Raw genomic sequence first — 19,361 nt, forward strand, 5'->3', positions numbered from 1 at the left:
AACTGAGTCAAATAATGGTGCTACTTCAGTGAAAAATGTAACACATCAGTTGTGTATTTTTAACATAAAAGGAGTTGAACAAACTGCAACATTGTATATTAGTGAGTAATACTATATAAATGGACTCTTTGAAGGAGAAAATATAACCCTTTAAGGAATGTTTAAATAGGCTCCTCTTATTAACTTTTTGCTTACCATTAGAGGTCAAAGATGGGATTCTAAAGTATGAAAAACATTTAAAAGCTTGTAGAATTACAAAGAGTTTGGAAATTGTGGTCACTGGTTTTCTTTTTTTCTGTAATTGAATACAAGATAAAAATGATAAATTAATGTAACATTGTCTTACTCCATTTTCTGCCACTGTAACAGAATACCTGAGACTGGGTAATTTATTTAAAAAATCTTTCGTTTTGTTTTGTTTTCTCTCACAGTTCTGGAGGCTGGAAAGTCTAGGGTCAAGATGCTGGCATTTGGTCTGATAAGGGCCTTCTTGCTATCTCCTTACATGGCAGAAGACAGTCGAACAAAGGCAAGTTAGCCAAACCCTGTGTGAAGCCTCTTTAATAAGGCCCTTAATTCCACTGATGAAGGAGCAGCCCTCTGGCCTAATCACCTCTTAAAGACCCCATCTGTTAATACTATCACATTGACAGCACCCAAATTTTGGAGTGACACATTCAAACCACAGCAGACAACAATGGCTTATTAGGTTGGTGCAAAAGTAATTATAGTTTTTGCCATTACTTTTAGTAGGACAGATGTAGAAGGTAAGTTTCAAACCAAAGTCAGACAGGTAGCTGCAAATACATCAAAATGAAAATTCAACAAAGAAAGGAACTGTTGCTTATTTTATTATAATCTCATCCTCTTAGCTAAAACAGTGCCTGGCACTTTGTAGTTGCTCAGTAAATAATTATTAGATAAATGAATGAATGAAGTTTCCCTCTATAAGTTCCAGAAATATTTGAGAAAAATTTAAAGATAATTTTTATTATTATAAAGCAATGTTTTACTGTAAAAGTAAAAACTATATTGATATAAATATATAAGCATAAATACAAAATGATAAAAATTGATCATAGTCTTACCACTCAAAGAAAGCCACTGCTATTATAACATACTGGTATATTTACTTTCAGTTCTCTTTCTTATGTATATTTTTAGACAGCTGAGATCAAACATTACTTAAAATAGTTTATCTAGACTTCAATGTTCACTTAAAGTTTTAATGTAATCCTTTCCCAATGTTATTGAAAATGAGAGTATCATTATATACTTTTTAAATGTTATATTTAAACATTCCAAAAGGCCTGAAAACAATTTCTATTGACAAGCAGGTTTTATATAAGTTACTGGCAGTACATTATTCTCTAGTCATTGATACTGAATTTGTGATTTATAGGCTTAAAGGCAAAACTATACTACAGGAAACATTTCAACCATTAAGTGTGCAGTTTTGAGAGGAGACAGAATATTCCTTTAGTTCATTCATTTGTCCCTACACTCGACAAATATTTATTGTTGACTTAATCCAAACTAAGTACTGAGAATAGGATGAGCAAAACCACACAGCTGCTACCCCATAGAGCTTATAATCTAGTCAAGGGAGACAGACATTAATCAAACAATCAATAAATTAACTGAAAGTTGTAAATGTTAGGAATAAGAGGTATATGGTCATATACGTCACTATTCAATAAAAGGAGCTGTTCTAGACTGGGGTGTGTGTGTGTGTGTGTGTGTGTGTATATATATATATGTGCGCGAGTGTGTGCACAGCAGGGAATTGGGGGTAGGAGGTAGGTTGGGAATAATTTTGTCTAACATTTAAGAAGTACTTCATTCAATGCTAGTGAGGCCTTGTGTTGGAAACATATGGCTTCTTTCATTTTCTTATTTAATGATCACAGCATCTTATGAGTAAGAATTATCTTCCCTCACCTTACAGATAAAGAAATTGGAGCTCAGAGATAAGTCAAATATCTTAAGATTATACAGCCAGTAAATAATGAACTGGGATGAAAACCCAGACAGTAAGACAACAGAGTGCTTAAGTCATATGCCACATATCCCACTTCCCTGCATAACTGACAATTATACTAATATATAAAGGATAAGGGGGTGTTAATAAAGCATGGTGTGGGGGAGAGGAAGAGAGAGCATTCCATGCAGACTGAGAAACATGAGAAAGCCCCAAGATAGGAGAGACTGCTATAAATTAAAGTGGGAACAACAGCAGCAACAAAGCCAGTGAACTAAGTAAGGACACAGAGAGCAACGGGAAATATGGAGATGAGACTGGGAGATGAGGCTGGGCCAGTGAAAGCCCTCATGGGCCACATGAAGGACTCTGGCATTCCTAAATGCAATGAGAAGGCATTAGATGCTTTCACTGCTTTTATTTGAAATTCAAACACTTAAGGGAAAGAAAATTCATAAAGGTTGGATCTCATGAAGCAAGAACTAGAAGGATGAACACTCGCTCAGTTTTGAAAATATTTTCTAGGACCTATCATATCTGTATTAATAAGTATGCATACTTCAGGAATTTAAAAAGTGGTAGCTTTTAAATACCCTTTAAAATAAACCAAATGTAGACAAATTTAACAGAGGCTTGGGTTTTCTTTCTGGGTCTGGGCAATTACATTTACTTTGTGCAATTTTAGTAGTTTTCATCTTTATTTTGGAATTACTTCTTGCCCCAGTTTTTCCCTTGTCAATTTTTAAATATTTTTAATATTATTGGCAAGATATTTCTTTCCGTTTTTTCTTAATTTTTTGGGGGGAGATCTGGGAAAAATTCCCCGAACATAGATCTAAGTAATTGTCAATTTAATTTTCTGCCGATTATTTATACCAATGATGAACAACAAATTTTCTTAAATATAGAAACTAAGACTAACTCTGAAAGTTATGATGATGGAATAGAACTTAAATGTCATAAATCTTAAGAATATTAAAATAATAACTTGACTAACAAAAATAGGAGGTAAGAGGAAGGAAAAAACAAGTTCATTAATTTTCTCAGTTTAACAGAAGAGAGTGATACAGTCTAAAGGTGAAAAGATATTTTTATACCCAATTTTTTATAATCCTTAAAAAATACAGTAAAGAATTCCTTTAGAGCTCTATTGTGAAGAAATATTATTTTTGCCCTAAGTGGAATTACTGATAAAAAGATAAAATTATGTTACACCAATTTACATGTCTATAAGCAGTGTATAAGAAAGCTCATTTTATAACATCCTGACCTACACGAGAATTATCTCCTGAAAGACAATCTACTAAGATAGTAGGCACAAAAAAAAACAGTCTCTCAAAAAATTTCTTCTGTCATTGTGAAGTTGAGCTTTTTGGCACACTTGTTCAAAATTTTTATTTACAACATCCATTTTTCTATTTTTGTCTTTTGCTTTTTCTTATGATTTTATGAGCTTCTTTGTACATTAATAATATTAACATTTTTCATACATGATACAACTCATTTTTCCAACTTGTAGTTTATATTTTAAATTTAAGGTACTTTTTGATGTACTTAATTTTTATGCAATCAAAACTATCTTTTCCATTAAAGCTTTCTTCGCTTGCTGTTATGCTTTAAAAGACCTTCCCTAACTTAGGGTCAAATTAAATAGCAGCTCTATTTGTTAGTATGAGGTAGGTCCAAACTTCATACTTTTCTCCAAGAAGGTGAACAGTTGTTCCAGTATATTTATGGAACCAGCCTTTTGTCCGAAACATATGGATATATTTTTGAGGCATGACATCTGCTCACACAAGGTTCTAATCCTCACCTCTACCTGCTAATAGCTACGTGCTTCTCCTTCCTGAAGACAGAATCCTCTTTCTACCTGGTCACTGGGTGAAAAGAGGAAAGGGAGGGTAGGATAACCCTGGTCCTTATCTCCCTTCAATTTATTTTTTGCATCTAACTCCCTTCACTTTCCTCTCCAATCCTTCTTGGGTCCCTAGTTTTTCAGACTCTACTTTCTTGTTTTCAAGTTGTGTGGTATTTTTCAGAAATGTAGTTTGCTATTAACTAATGAAAGAATATATAATAAACAGAATGGTGGCTGGGTGCAGTGGCTCATACTTGTAATCCCAGCCCTTTGAGGGGCTGAGGTGGGTGGATCACGAGGCCAGGAGTTCAACATCAGCCCAGCCAAGATGGTGAAACCCTGTCTCTACTAAAAATACCAAAAAATTAGCCGGGTGTGATGGCAGGCGCCTGTAATCCCAGCTACTCAGGAGGCTGAGGCAGAGAACTGCTTGAACCTGGGAGGCGGAGGTTGCAGTGAGTCTAGATCGTGCCACTGCACTCCAGCCTGGGCAACAGAGAGAGACTCCATCTCAAAAAAAAAAAAAAAGAAAAGAAAACCAGAATGGTTATTTCAACCAACAATATGGTTCACAAAAGTCTAGTAACCATTACAAAAAAATTATCACTAAGTAAAATAGTGCCTAACAGAGATTATTTTTAAATTTCCAAAAATTGTGTAAGATCTATACTAATTGTCCATGATATATGGTAGTTACTCAATATGTTTGTGGTTGGGAAGAATTTTTCTTTTTAGATCTGAAAACATAGGCATTGGGTATAGTTGTAGATTTCAGAATTTTTACTGCGTAAATATTTTATGCAAACAAATGTAGAAGAATACAAAGGAGAAAGTAACCTAAAATTTCCTCACAACAAACTACTTATGATTCACAATTTAAGCTATTTCTGTTAGCTAGGTGCCAGTAAGAACTTTATTTCTAAAACAACTAGAGAAACCACCACACTTTAAAAAAAGTAATTTTCACTGGGTACAGTGGCTCATGCCTGTAATTCCAACACTTTGGGAGGCCAAGGCAGGAAGATTGCTTGAGCCCAGGAGTTTGAGACCAGCCTGAGCAACATAGGGAGACCTCATCTTTACAAATAATTTAAAAATTAGCAAGGCATGGTAGCGTACGCCTTTCCCAGCTACTTGGGAGGGTGAGACAGGAGGATAACCTGTGCCTAGGAGGTTGAGGCTGCTGTGAGCCATGATCGTGCCACTGCACTCCAGCCTGGGTGACAGAGCAAGACTTTGTTTTGGAAAAACAACAACAATAAAAAGCAATTTTCTGGGCTACTCCTAATCTCCTACAAGATGCATCATTAACTCTACGAACAGGCAATACAGGCAAATTAAAAGTAGTTACTGTCATCAAATGCCCTGGTAGTGGCAGAAAATGGACAGCAGGCTAACCCAAGTTCCATTTCCAACTTCCTTCTGCCTGTCTCTACTACAGAGGCTATGAAAGTTAAACATTTGACTTCCCAGCCTCCCCTGAGAAGCTATGTTACACAGTTATCACCAATGAGATACAAACAGAAGTCTGCTAGCACTGTCTCTTTCCTTTCCTTCTCACTGTGTCCTATATATTTGTGATGTGTAGGAGGCAGCTTACAAGATGGTTCCCAATGATGCCTGCCTCCTGAAGGGACTACATCCTTGTATAGTCCCTTCCCATACTGTATCAGGGTTCTGTGACCAAAGAATATGGCAAGAGTGATAGCTCACTTCCAAGATTAGGTTATAAAAGACATTGCAACTTCCATCTTGTTCTTGTCTCCATCTGTCCTCTCCCTCCCCTGACACACACACTCTAGACCCTCTCCACTGTCTCAGATCATCTGCTCTGAGAGAAGCCCACTGCCATGCCTTGAACCCTGTAGAGAGATTCCTGTGGTAAGGAACTGAATTCTCCTGCTGACAGTCATGTGAGTTAGTTTAGAAAGCAGATCTCCAGCTCAAACAAGCCTTCAGAGGACTGCAGCCCCAGCTGGTATCTTGACTGCCACCTCATAAGGGACCCTGAGCCAGAACCTCCCAGCTAAGCCATTCCTGAATTTTCAACCCTCAGAAACTATGTGAGATAATTAATATTTATTGTTTTGATCTGGTATGTTTTAGGGTAATTTTGTTACACAACAATAGATGCCAGAAATATAGTGATGCCTGAAGGTACAACAGCCTTTTTACAACCTTGATACAAATCACATTCTAAGGATGGCAGAGGGCTTTTATTAACGTAGTTGAACATCACACCAGCTCTGGACTGCCTAATTAACACTTCTTGTGGAGGCAGACCCCTATCTGTTTATACGACATAGTAGGGTTTTTTGTTATTTGCAGCCAAACACATTCCGGACTGACATACTCAACAATTCCCAAAACTCAATTACTGTTTCTAAAGAAAGGCTCCTCTTATTCAAGGATCTGCCTCTGCTCAGAAGTTCATACTTCTCTTATCTTCTGGAACCCAGTTGTTCATTTCATGATCCAGAAAAAATATTCAGGCTGTCCTGCAGGAACTCCTAGTATTTAAAGGCAGTGGGCAAGGATTATCCCCTTCATTCAGCAAGCAATTACAATACTTTTAGTAGAATGCCTACTTCTTAAAACATGTCTCCCTTTGACATACTAAAAACTTCATTCAGCTACACCCCAAAACACAAAGAATTCAGAAATGTATTCCAAGCTGCTGGATCATATAATCCATAGGAAAATGAGTTTCTCTTGATGATAACCTGCTTTATCATATGAATTCCAGGAACATGTTTCAGCCCAAGAGAAGGAAGTGGCTGTCTCTAGATGAGGTTCAATCATGTAACACATAATGATGTTTCAGTCAATGATGTACTGCATATACAACAGGGTCCCCTAATATTGTACAGTAATTTTTTTTAATTATACCTTTCCTATATTTAGATATATTAATTAATTAATTAATTTTTTGAGGCAGGGCCTCGCTCTGTTGCCTAGGCTGGAGTGCAGTGGCATGATCACGGCTCACTGCAGCCTTGACCTCCTGAGTTCAAGTGATCCTCCCACCTTAACCTCCCAAGTAGCTGGATCTATAGGCACACACCACCACACAGGACTAATTTTTGTATTTTTGTAGAGATGGGGTTTTACCATGCTGCCCAGGCTTAGATATAGATATACAAATAATTACCACTGTGTTACAACTGCCAGTGTGTATTCAGTACGGTAACATGCTATACAGGTTTGTAGCCTAGGAACACTAGGTTATACCATATAGCCTAGGTGTGCAGGAGGCTATACCATCTAGGTTTGTGTAAGTACACTCTGTGATGTTTGCCCAATGACAAAATTGCCGAATGACATTTCTCAGAACGTATGTCCATCATTAGGTGATGTGTAACTGTACAGAAAAAGTGAGAGTTCAGCTCAGAAAAATCTCTCCTAAACAATCCCACATTCTCCTCCTAACTGCTTATCTCTCTCTAGATGCCAAAAGATGCCAAACATTGTAACACATAACAGAAGAAAAGTTTCATTTGGCACAGAAGTAAAAGTAATTTAGATCTAGTGACCTTGCTTTGTTTTTTCTTTCCAAGTGTACAATTGCTCAGAGATAGAAGCAATGCAGCCCAGAAGAGGAAGAAAAATGACGAAATCCCGATCCACACTTGACCAAAATCATCAAACAATCTAGGCAACTGGTGTTCACTCGTATGATAGCTTTTTAAGTTGTCAGCAATTCTTGGAAAATACAAGAATAGAAAATAACTTCAGTAAAACTCTGGGCTAAAAGGCTGAATATTCTCACGGGTGTCTTGCCCTTATAAAGGGTGGGTGGGGGGTTCCTAAAGAAAGGAAATTTAGTCAGAGAATAAACCTTCTGCTGTAAGAGATAACATAATCCAAAATATCAAGTATACTATATTTGAGGAAACACCATATTTAAAATGAAGTTTTTCAAAATTTATGTAACTCCATATATATCACTTCATATATATATATACACAGACACACACATATATAATTTACAGATAACTTCTTAACATTTAACCAACCTGAGGAAGCTATTTCTTAAAATTTAATTTTAAGAGAAATTCATTTTAACTTTGAGATGTAAAAAACAGTCTAAGATCTTTGAAGCTAGCCAGAGTACATTCCTGGATTCTAATAGTACTGCTTAATCATAGCCAAGCAGACACAAAATGGTGTTTCATAAAAGTGTGATAGTTGCTACTGCAACAATCAGTAGGTTTTCTTTTAATGTTTATTCAGTTACATATTTTCAGAACTAACATGACATGGATTGCTAAAGCCTGGAACAGCTCCTTGATTTCAAAACATGGTCACTTCCATAATGGCTATACATAAAAAAAGCAGAATAAGAGGGCAGAATTTTGTTTGTATTTTTATTTTTAAATATGGAATGCTTTACAAATTTGCATGTCATTCTTGTGCAGGGGCATGCTAATTTTCTCTGTATCATTCCAACTTTGGCATATGTGTTGCTGAAGCAAGCACAAGGCGGGCAAAATTTGAAATGCTAGTTCCCATCCCACAGAGACCCACAAAGTACTCCTTACATCATACTTAGAGAAGCTGTCATATTCATGCATATTTTTGCTTTTGATCTGTGAAATTAATTTAGGGATAAATTCAGTTCTACTTTTTATTTTTCCTTTGCTGCCCCTACTGGCCCTCCCAATAACTTACAATAACATATTGTTTTAAAAAGTTACTTATGATAATATTCCCAAGACTCTTCTGCAATTTGACGATTTCTTCCACTCACAGGAAGACAGGCCTACACTGTAACGATGAAAGTGAACTCCACCAGAGGCAAGACAATGTGACTAAACGCAGGGACTTCCCCTTTGCTACACCATGGTATTCTTTGACCTACTTTGGTTTTCTACAAATCATCCCTTTAGTTCTCAGTCTGAAAGCACCAAAGCTAGGCCTCCGTTAATCATACATTAACAAACAATAACAAACAACAAAAAAGACGTACACACATGTGCACACACACACACACACACACACATTTATATTAAGGAGTAAACAATCTAATCTGTGGAAAAAGCCACACCACTAAATAAAACATCAACAAAGGATAATTTGTTGAGTTTTTTTTCTAGAATAGATTCTAAAAAATTTAAAAGAATTTTTAGAGAAGTATTTTAAGAAATGTAATAGCTTTTAAAATTAGTGTCTTGTGTATGTATTCCTGATCCACAGATCACATCTTTTGCTTAAAGCACTTGTTTATAAAACTTTACAATTTCTAATTGGAAGTGGGAAGAGAGATCTGACATGCTTGATTTGACCTGCCAAGTGTTTTTTCCTTTGGGAGAATATTCATCTGCCTTTTCTATTGATTAGTTCAGTACTGTGCAGTTTTATAAAGATTCTAGAAAAGTGTTAGGTGAAAATAAACAGCAATGACAGTGAACTAATCTATTTTAGAGGGAAAATTCCTCAAAGGCAAAGACAATTCCCTCCCTCATTTACCTTTTTAGGTCACAAAAAGTAGGCCATCAATAACTATAATTAGTGCAGCATCTGTGGGATGCTCGATTCTACTTAACATAGAATAATTTAATCTCACTTAAATTATAATTAAATGAGATCAGTACTTAATGTGTCATGGAGCTATTAGTAAGCCTCAGAAAACTTGTTACTGGAATGTAGCAATTGTTCTCCACAAGATGAATGACCAAGGGAATCAGGAATAATGACATAATCTTCCTTCTCTCTGTGTTAAATTTATGCCAGGCAACTTTCAATGTCTCCAGGAAAAGTATCTACTGCTCTTTCTATTCTCCCCTCCCAATCCTTGCATCAGGATAGACCAATTTCAAATCAAATACATTTAAATGGTTAAATCAATACATGTATATGAACCCTGATTTAATTTGTGATTAAATTGCTACTCAGAAAGTTAACAATTCCTTTAAAAATGCATTTTACTTTTTGAAATATCTCACACATATTATTCATTACTCAGTTGTATATCTGACTTTAAAATGTACATAATCTAAAATTAAAGCAACAAAAAGTTGTTTCTTATTTTACATTTCCCTTAGGAAAAAAGAACAATGTACTAATATAGATTATCTGTGAAACCACATCTGATTCCATGTATTAAACCTAAATAATAAACAGGCATGCTATCTAAGAAAAAAACAGCCTTGATCAAAAAATTTTTTTCAACAAATTTAATGTGTAGACATTTTCTATTTGTGTATAACATGTAAAATAAAATTTTAAATTTTGAACACTTTCAGTTATAATTTTAAAATGTACTATGTATGTTAAGCAAAAATTAAAGGGGATTTATCAGAATTAATTCTACCTAAATATTTTGGGATATGCAATAAACTTGATCTTCACCTTCCTCTTTTAAATTAATTAACCTGCTGGGTGAGGTGGCTCATACCTGTAATCCCAGCACTCTGGGAGATGGACGTGGGTGGATTGCTCGAGGTCAGGAATTCGCGACCAGCCTGGGCAACATGGTGAAACCCCGTCTCTACTAAAAATACAAAAATTAGCCAGGCATGGTGGCATACACCTGTAGTCCTAGCTCCTCGGGAGGCCGAGGTGGGAAGATGGCTTGAGCCCAGGAGGCAGAGGTTGCAGTGAGCTGAGAGCGCACCACTACACTCCAACCTGGGCAAGAGAGCGAGATCCTGTCTCAAAAAAATATTAATTAATCTAACAAATATTTATTTAGTTTTTACTATGTGCCTAATGAGTGGTGAAAAAATAAATGATGAGAAAACCCTGATATGGTCTCTACCCACATTAAACCTCACTTTAGTGGAGGACAGAAATTAATCCAAGAATTAACTAAACATGATAAAAGATTGTGCTCTGAGGAATAATGAGAGAGAATGGATCAAGTTAGGGAAGCCCTAGAAGGCTTTCTTTTTTAGAGACAGGGTCTTACTCTGGCACCCAGACTGGAGTGCAGTGGTACAGTCACGGCTCACTGCAGCCTTGAACTCCTAGTCTAAAGCGATCCTCCTGCCTCAGCCTCCCAGGTAGCTGGGACTACAGGCATGAGCCACCACGCCCAGCCTGGAAGGCATTCTTGAGGAAGTTAGAATTGAGAGAAATCTGAAAAATGAACAAGGGGAGTTTATTAGGTGAATAAGAGAGCAGAGGCAAAGCTCTGTCCAGGTAGAGGAAAAAGCATATCAAAGGCTTTCGAGCAAAAGTAAGCAGTAAGCAAAGAGGGCCCGTGAGTCTGAGGCACACAGAGCGAGGAAGAGCACGTTGCAAGATGAGGCTGCCAAGTTCAACAGCCAGACCACGGAGGGCCTTGCAGGGAGGCTGACTATTCAACTTGGCTTACTCCTGTTGACTTGGTGTAATCCCTTCTCTCACAGTGTCCCAGTTTGGATGATAAATTACGTGAGGCCATGTAAAAGCATTTATCTTTAATGAAAACACTATGAGAAGTCATATATAAAAATTTTAAGATGGTGTGTGCCTGTGAAAGAGAGAGACAGAGAAATAGCTGTATTGCCACATGAATTCATACACAGTAGTCCCCTGGTATCTGTGGGGTACACATTCCAAGACCCCCATAAATGTGTGAAACCACAAGTAGTACTGAACCCCCTATGTACTGTGTTTTCTCTTATACATACATAGCTATGATAAAGTTTAATTTAGAAATTAGGCCCAGTAAGAAATTAAAAACACTAAGTAACAATAAAATAATTATAGGAATATACTATAATAAAGATTTATGTGAATGTGGTCTCTCTCTTTAAAATACCTCATTATACTGTACTGCTGCTAAGTGAAAGCGAGGAAAGTGAAACCATCGATAAGGTGGGACTGCTGTAATGAAGGTAGATATACGACTGCATCTGCAAAGTTTGAAACACACTTCATAGTTGGTCTGAGAGAAAACGAGATGTCTGAAAGTATACCAAACGAATGGATGATAAAGCCTTCCTGCAGAGAGAAACAGACCTTGGTCACTGCCCTGTCCGAGTCCCAGGAGTCACCCTGTAGAGGTGGGGCAAGCTTCTGGCCTAAGAGGGGAGCATGAATATGTCTGTCAGCCAGGGTAGAGACACATCTCTATATTAGATAGAAGAGGAGAAGGAAACTGCCAACATGGGCTCAGGTATAACTGTTTAAAGAGAAATAAGTAGGAGGGTGGGGTGGTAGGAGGGAGCACACGAGAAAACAGAGGAAGCCTGCCCTCGGGCAGGGGGTTGGGGGGAAGGCCAGCAGGCTGCACAGACCAATGACTTGCCCCAAATTTTCCATGAGCCATATCCAGTAGGCAACTCAATTACAGTGGTGGGACCAGAAGGGATAGAGATGATGTGGAAATGTTCATGGAGACAGAGCAATCAAAATTTAGGGAACCACAGCTGGGGAACTGTCTGCTCATCCCGACTGAGAACTCACTATCTTGCCAATGAAGACCAGTTTTGCCTAATCCTTGAATCCTGAGGTCTTCTCTGAGATTAATGCTGTGATTACTGCTATTTCCCCTTTGCATTTTCCTATGTACCCTTGCTGATCCTTTTGCTTTTAAGCTTTTGATGATACTCTGATTCAGATACGTCTGTGTTACCATCTTTTAATTTGATTGTCTTTCTACTCAATCTATAAATTCCTCACCAGGGGAGTTTTAACCATTTACATACAAAGCTATTCATTATATATTGTGAAGTTAACGCATTTCAAAAGAAGAAAAATACCTTCTACAAGTTGTCTGGTACCCAAAAATGTCTGAAAATAGTTACCCTTTAAAAAAAAAGAAAAAAGCCAAAAAAACTAAAAAAAATTAGATTTTCATTTATTTTACCCCAACTTGTAGCCTTTTACTTTACCCATATCAATGCTGAATTACATAGAAAAAATAAAATTCAGCCATGTATATAATTTTGGATCTAAAGAACTGAAATTCATGACATGGAAATTAACAATGAATGGTAAAATCATCATGAAATAGTCTTAGAATCTTAGTGAACTGGTATTTAGCCTTGTCACTAAACTGGCTTGATTGATATCTGTCAACTTCTAGAATTTCCCCCACTGCCCCCTTTTTCTCCTACAGGCTATGATCATTCAAATCTTCAAACAGCTATACCCTTATATTCTTGATTATATGCCAAGATGATAAATAAAGGTTTATAGATGACTCCAGAGTTAGCTCAGAGTCAATAAATCTAAAGGTGACCTAGTCCACATATCAGGCTATAATGGAAAATAGTGTATTTAGCCCCAAAGCATCATAGATTCAGCTACCTAGACAATACTCTGCCCAATGATGTACTAATTAACACCAAAATAGAAAATGATTTAGGACAGTATGTACTTTAGAACAAAAGGAAAATCTGAAAGCCACAGTTCATCATCAATCACCAAATCAAAACATGGGACATAAAAAATATCAAATGAAAGAAGAGAGGGGAGGAGAGGAGAGAAGAGAGAGGTGGAGTGGGGGAGAGGGAGAAGGAAAGACGGAGGGTGGGTGGGAGGGAGAGAGAGAGAGAGAGAGAGGGAGAGACAGAAAGATGAAGGAAGGGAGGAAGGAAGGGAGGGAGGGAGGGAGTGAGGGAGGGATAGCAAGCATAGAGTATATGAAATATAAACAAGTCTATATCGCTAAGAGTATACTTTCAGGTTGGCAAAATCTGTGTGGTGATAAACTAGTAACAATTTAGCAATCTCTACATATGTAACAGAGGCAAAACAGCAACAACAGCAACAATAACCAGTCCTCTGTTTTACTTTCTACACCCTATAGTTGCCTAAATGTCTTCATATTACATACTGTGACAATTTAAAAAAGTTATCAAGAATAGTACTGTGTCCTCTTGTTTTCCTCATCAAGTATGTAACATAGGTTACCTGTCACATAAGAAATTGTGCTATTTGAATTGCAAAATTTTGCACTTATTTTCAATCTCTCTCTCCTTAAGTTCCCGAATTTAATAGCCCATTAACTCTTTTCAGTTCTCTATTCCTATTATTTCCCATTTTCACATCTATTATCATAACCTTTATAAGCATATATTTTCCTTAACTATAGGCATATCTGAGAATCATTATCACTATCAGTGTTCTTACAGGTTTATAAAAAAATATTATTTTCCCCAATACTATTATTATGATGCTTCTTAGATTTATAACTATTGTTGTTTAGTTTCTTCTTTTCCTGTTTCCATTTACTCATTCAATTTTCAGAGATTTGTTTCTTTTTATTTTTCCAATATTAAAAGAAGTAACAATTCACTGTGATTGAAATAACTAAAATATAAATTCACTTGGTTTTAAAAATCACCTGATTGTCCCACTCACACATTCCTTTCTATTTGATCATGAAGACATAGGGAGGAAACTCTGAAGCAGAGTCATTTTTCTTTCTTAAATAGCTTCAAATGTGTAACAGTATGACTAGAGGATTAAAAAACAAACAGAGGCCGGGCGCGGTGGCTCACGCTTGTAATCCCAGCACTTTGGGAGGCCGAGGCAGGCGGATCATGAGGTCAGGAGATTGAGACCACGGTGAAACCCCGTCTCTACTAAAAATACAAAAAATTAGCCGGGCGTGGTGGCGGGCATCTGTAGTCCCAGCTACTCAGAGAGGCTGAGGCAGGAGAATGGTGTGAACCCGGGAGGCGGAGCTAGCAGTGAGCCGAGATCGCGCCACTGCACTCCAGCCTGGGTGACAGAGCAAGACTCCGTTTCAACAACAACAACAACAACAAAAAAAAAAACAAAAAAAAAAACAAAGAAAAGCAAGATATTGGGCCATTGTAATAAGGACAAGGTTGCAGGCCAAAAAATAAGATAAATGTGTGTTCAGGTGTAGAAAAGACCCTGGATCACACATTTGTCTTTCTGACATATGTGATTGTAATATTCTTGGTGTCTTAAAATACTGACCCCTTATTAAAATATAAAAAAATTATTCTTTAAAATATTAAATTACTTTAATATTACTTTAAAATATTGAAATTATTACTATACCTTTTCTCTATTACAATAGAAGATACTATCTATAATTAGAATCTAAAACCAATACATTGAAGGTATTTTACAAAGTTAGAACTCCTTTTCGTCTAATGTAAGATAAGAGCCTAAACTAAGAATAAGATCACCCCTTAAATCTTGAAAGAGGCAAGTTTAAGAGGGATAAAAGAATCACTACTATCCATCCTCAGTGAAAGGTAAAATTATGAAACTAATACAATAGTTCCTGGTTCTATATTCAAATTAATTATTTCCAACTAATATATATATTGACAGGTAATAAAAAGCCTTTGTTAGATCCTGTATCTTGATTTTTGGCTTAATAATATGTCTGTAAACTAAAACAAAAATACGCAAACTTGTGATTTCTACCAAACTCTCTTTCCCTAGAGCCTTTGCTGTAGCTTCCTCACAGGGGAAGAAGCAAAACATAAGCTTGCTTATTTTTAAATCACGAAGGTTTGCTGTTTCTTTTTTTTTTTTTTTTAAAGTCACTATGATTTGTTGTAATTTTTATTGGAGCAGTAGGGGAAGAGGGCTATTATTTCTCTTTGTCTCCCTGCAGTGAGTTAGGGTAAGTAAGGAATGTGGATCCCTCTGGGATAAAATGAAAAAGAAAGTAGACGGGAATTATATGTGGGTCTACTCTATTTCCCTTAAGAAATATCGACCAATTCAAATAATCAAGATCCAGACATGTATCACGGCACTAAGATCATGTGATGGCATTTAAATTTTAATAAAAATAAGATGAAACTGAACAAGTCAACTATAGTCTTCTGTTTTCAGGTATGTGTGATATGAAGTAGAAAAAAGAGGCTCATGAAGATCCCTCAAATGGTGGACACACCCATACCACTTGAATAACCAACAGATACAAATGGATATTATTTTTAAAAGAGAAGAAATAATGACCATCCCAAAAAGAAACATGCTGCAATAGTGAAAGACAGTGCTAAGCTTAAAAGTTTCAGAGAGACTATGTAGAGAAAAATGGATTTGCCTGGGTCAAGTGTCAATGAAGACTTACAGTACAGCAAATGTAAGTCACATTTGAAGTAACAGATGCCAGAATACAAAAGAAACTCTCAGATCTGGAGGAAAAAAGCAAAAAGCCACCATCATCTTATTATCTCCTTGGCCCCAGTTCTTCTGGTGCAATATTCGCAAAATCAATTATGTTTCCTCAGACAGGCCTACTTTCAAGATGTATACTTTTCACCTTTCATTCTAACACAATTTAATCTGGTTGCTTTTCTGAAGAGGAAAAGAGTATATAACTCCAAGAGCCTATAGTCTGGATGTCCCACCATCCTCCAGCCCTTACTGTTCAACAAAACAGCTTGAACCCCAATGCCTCCTCACTCACCACAACTTCCCCTCCCCATCTGTAGGCCTCCAGTCTATCTGGGCACAAAGGGATTGTATCACTGTCACTGCAGCTCTTCCACACCATGACCAACTTCCCTGAGCTCCCATGACACCCTCCTGCACAGTGCCTGCCCTGCTGTCACTCCACAGAGCATCATTAATGTGCAGTCATCAAGGATAGAAGTCTTTTATGGGCATTTTGGAGGTAAAAGATAGTAAAAATAGGAGAGAAAATTCCCTAAAACTGAATGCTAAATATGACAACCGTCCTCCAAATTCAAAGAAAACAAAAAAGGAATGTAAGCTCTTCAAAGGGATCCATTTCATCGGCAGAGCCTCATTCTTATGGCTATAGCTTTGTGTTATTACCTCTCCCTCTCTCCGGTCTTTCCTCTTCCATCTCTTAGTTTTGAGTCCTCAAATCCTATACACACTTCCTCAGGACTCTCAACTGCACTCACCTTGACTATTCACAAGAGCAATTTATTTTTGCTGCTGCCTTATCCTACCATATCAGCCCCAAGTACTATTCTTTTCACAGCCTCAATCCACTCATCAAGATGTCTTCCTAAACAGCATGAAACAGACACAATACGGGTATGCTGGATATGTTCTATTTGCCCCTGCAAATTATGTATCTGCCCTACTCTACCCTGTTTTGTGCTTCAAAATGCTCACCACTATGGACTGTATCATCACGGTACCCTTACTGTTTGGTTTATGATAGAGAGGCACTAACAAATTGGAGGACAGGGAGAAGAAGGTCAGGGTATTTATTCTGAAGGCAGAAGTAGGTATATTCCTCTAATGAAGGCCACAGTTCCTGTTAGGCAGGCAGGCTTCTCTTATAGCTGCAGACCTCACTGAGTTCCAGTAACTACACTCAACCCTTGCCCCTGAAGTTTGGGGGGGACAGTGACTTCCAGATGTCACTAGTTCAAAATGCCCATCATCCCTTGTTGGTTTCTCTTAACACTGCATACACCTTTGTAGACAGTCCTTTTTCTCTTTAGTCACCCCATCTGAGTGTGCCATCCATTTTCTGCTAGGATCCTGGCTGATTCAGCAGGGAGAAAAAGAAACTAATTAAAAATTTAATTGATATCCTCAGAGAATAAAATACTCATAAGAACTGGTTGCTCAGAGAAAGTAACAATCTCAGAATACAAAAGAGTTATTGAAAGTTAAAAACATGGCTGCTAAATAAACATGTCGATAGAAGAACTGAATAATAGAACCAGGCTGAAGGGCAAATTTGTAATTTGGAAGATAAGTTCAGGGAACTCTCCAAGATATAAAGTAAAAAGACAAAAAAAGAAACAGTATATGAAAAAAGGTTAAGATGAAGGTCTAACACTTAACTATTGGTCAAGAAAGGACAGACTTAAGAGAGATAATAGAGAAGAAGTAACAAAAGAAATGATAGAAGAGTAATTTGAGATTCAATCTCTATATTGAAAGGACCCAAGCATAGTGGGGAGAAACATATACTGACATACACCAGTGAAATTTCTTGGGGTTTTTTTTTTTTTTTTTTTTTTTGAGGCAGATCTTCACTCTTGTTGCCCAGGCTGAAGTGCAGTGGTGTGATCCTGGCTCACTGCAACCTCCATCTCCTGGGTTCAAGCAATTCTCCTGCCTCTGCCTCCCGAGTAGCTGGGATTACAGGCACCTGCCACCATGCCTAGCTAATTTTTTGTATTTTTAGTAGAGATGGGGTTTCATCATGTTGGCCAGGCTGGTCTGGAACTCCTGACCTCAGGTGATCCACTTGCCTTGGCCTCCCAAAGTGCTGGGATTACAGATGTGAGCCACTGTGCCCAGCCGAAATTTCAAACTCTAAAGATAAATAAAAGCATCTTAAGTTCCCAGAATGTCCTTCTTCTTAGGAAAAACATGATAAAGTATTTTGGGGTGAAGTGTTTGTAACTTTCAAGAGGTTGAGCAAAAGGAGAGAAAAAAACAGAGAAGGCCATCGTGGCAAAATGTTAACAATACGTGACTCTAGGTGAAGGGTATATGGTATTTTCCATACTATTTTTTGAATTATTTGATAAGTTTTTTTAAAAAGTTGGGGAAAAAAGAAAAACAAGGCTCCTAGAGAGGGGTAAAATAAAACAAACAAATAAACAAAAAAACAAGTTCCATACTAAAAGAATAAGAATGAGACTGGCATAAGACTTTTCATTATAAACACCAGATGCTAGAAAATAATGGAATAATGCCTTCACAGTTATGAGAGAAAATGATTTTAACCTAATATTCGAATCAACTGTAACAAAATCTGGGGTAAAAGTAAAAACATCTTCAAATATTCATGGGCCAGAAAGCTTAATTCCCACAAACTTTAATTTTTTTTTTTTTTTTTTTTTTAAGACAGGGTCTTGCTCTGTCACCCAGACTGGAGTGCAGTGATACAATCATAGCTCACTGTTACCTGGGACTCCTGGGTTCAAGTGATCCTCCCACCTCAGCATCCCAAGTAGCTAGGACCACAGCCGTGTACCACGACACATAGCCAATTTTTACTTTTTAATTTTTGTTGAGATGGGGGTCTCACTATGTTTCCCAGGCTGGTCTCGAACTCCTGGCCTCAAGAAATACTCCTGCCTCAGCCTTCTAAAGTGCTGGGATTATAGTTGTGAGCCACTGCACTCAGCCTCCACAAACTCTTAAGAAAATGAATAATACTGAGCTTATGAAACTTAAAAAACATAGCAATGAATTACTTAAAAAATATGATGAAATCACAGCTTATTATCGCGCTAATCCAAGCATTATATCACCTACTGCTGAAACACTGCAATAGTTTTTTAACTGGTCTTCATGCTCCCTTTGTTGTACCTATCCATGCCCCACACAAGAACCACCATTTTATTTTAATGTTCCATTTTATTTTTTTAAGTGTAGGTAACAGATTCACACTGAACAAAATACTTTCATATGATTTGAATGTAGGAAGTGCAAAAGAGCATTAAGTCCCTGAGACCCAGACAGTGGGGCCCCTACACTTTAGAGGGCCTGCTGTGGACCTCCTCCAGCTGCACCCCTCTGAGAGATGAAGTCCACAGGACTAGGGCATGTGCCCACCCAGATTATGCTTCAGGTACTTGGAACCCTAGGAATCTCTACTCAAATGGGCTGAGCCAGCTCTCTGGGCCTATACATGGGTTGTCCTCC

The 19,361-nt window shown here is 37.3% G+C and overlaps 1 protein-coding gene and 1 non-coding gene across 4 annotated transcripts in view; both read right to left on the bottom strand.

Annotated features, from left to right (window-relative positions):
* SESN1 (sestrin 1) overlaps positions 1-19,361 on the bottom strand; it is a 124,810-nt gene that overhangs the window by 80,537 nt on the left and 24,912 nt on the right. The window lies entirely within an intron of this gene.
* Positions 8,213-8,318, bottom strand: LOC129477668 (U6 spliceosomal RNA). The gene has a single exon (XR_008655864.1). It is a non-coding gene; the product is annotated as a U6 spliceosomal RNA (small nuclear RNA).

The sequence above is a fragment of the Symphalangus syndactylus genome, chromosome 2 (assembly GCF_028878055.3).
Source record: "Symphalangus syndactylus isolate Jambi chromosome 2, NHGRI_mSymSyn1-v2.1_pri, whole genome shotgun sequence".
NCBI classification, from domain to species: domain Eukaryota; kingdom Metazoa; phylum Chordata; class Mammalia; order Primates; family Hylobatidae; genus Symphalangus; species Symphalangus syndactylus.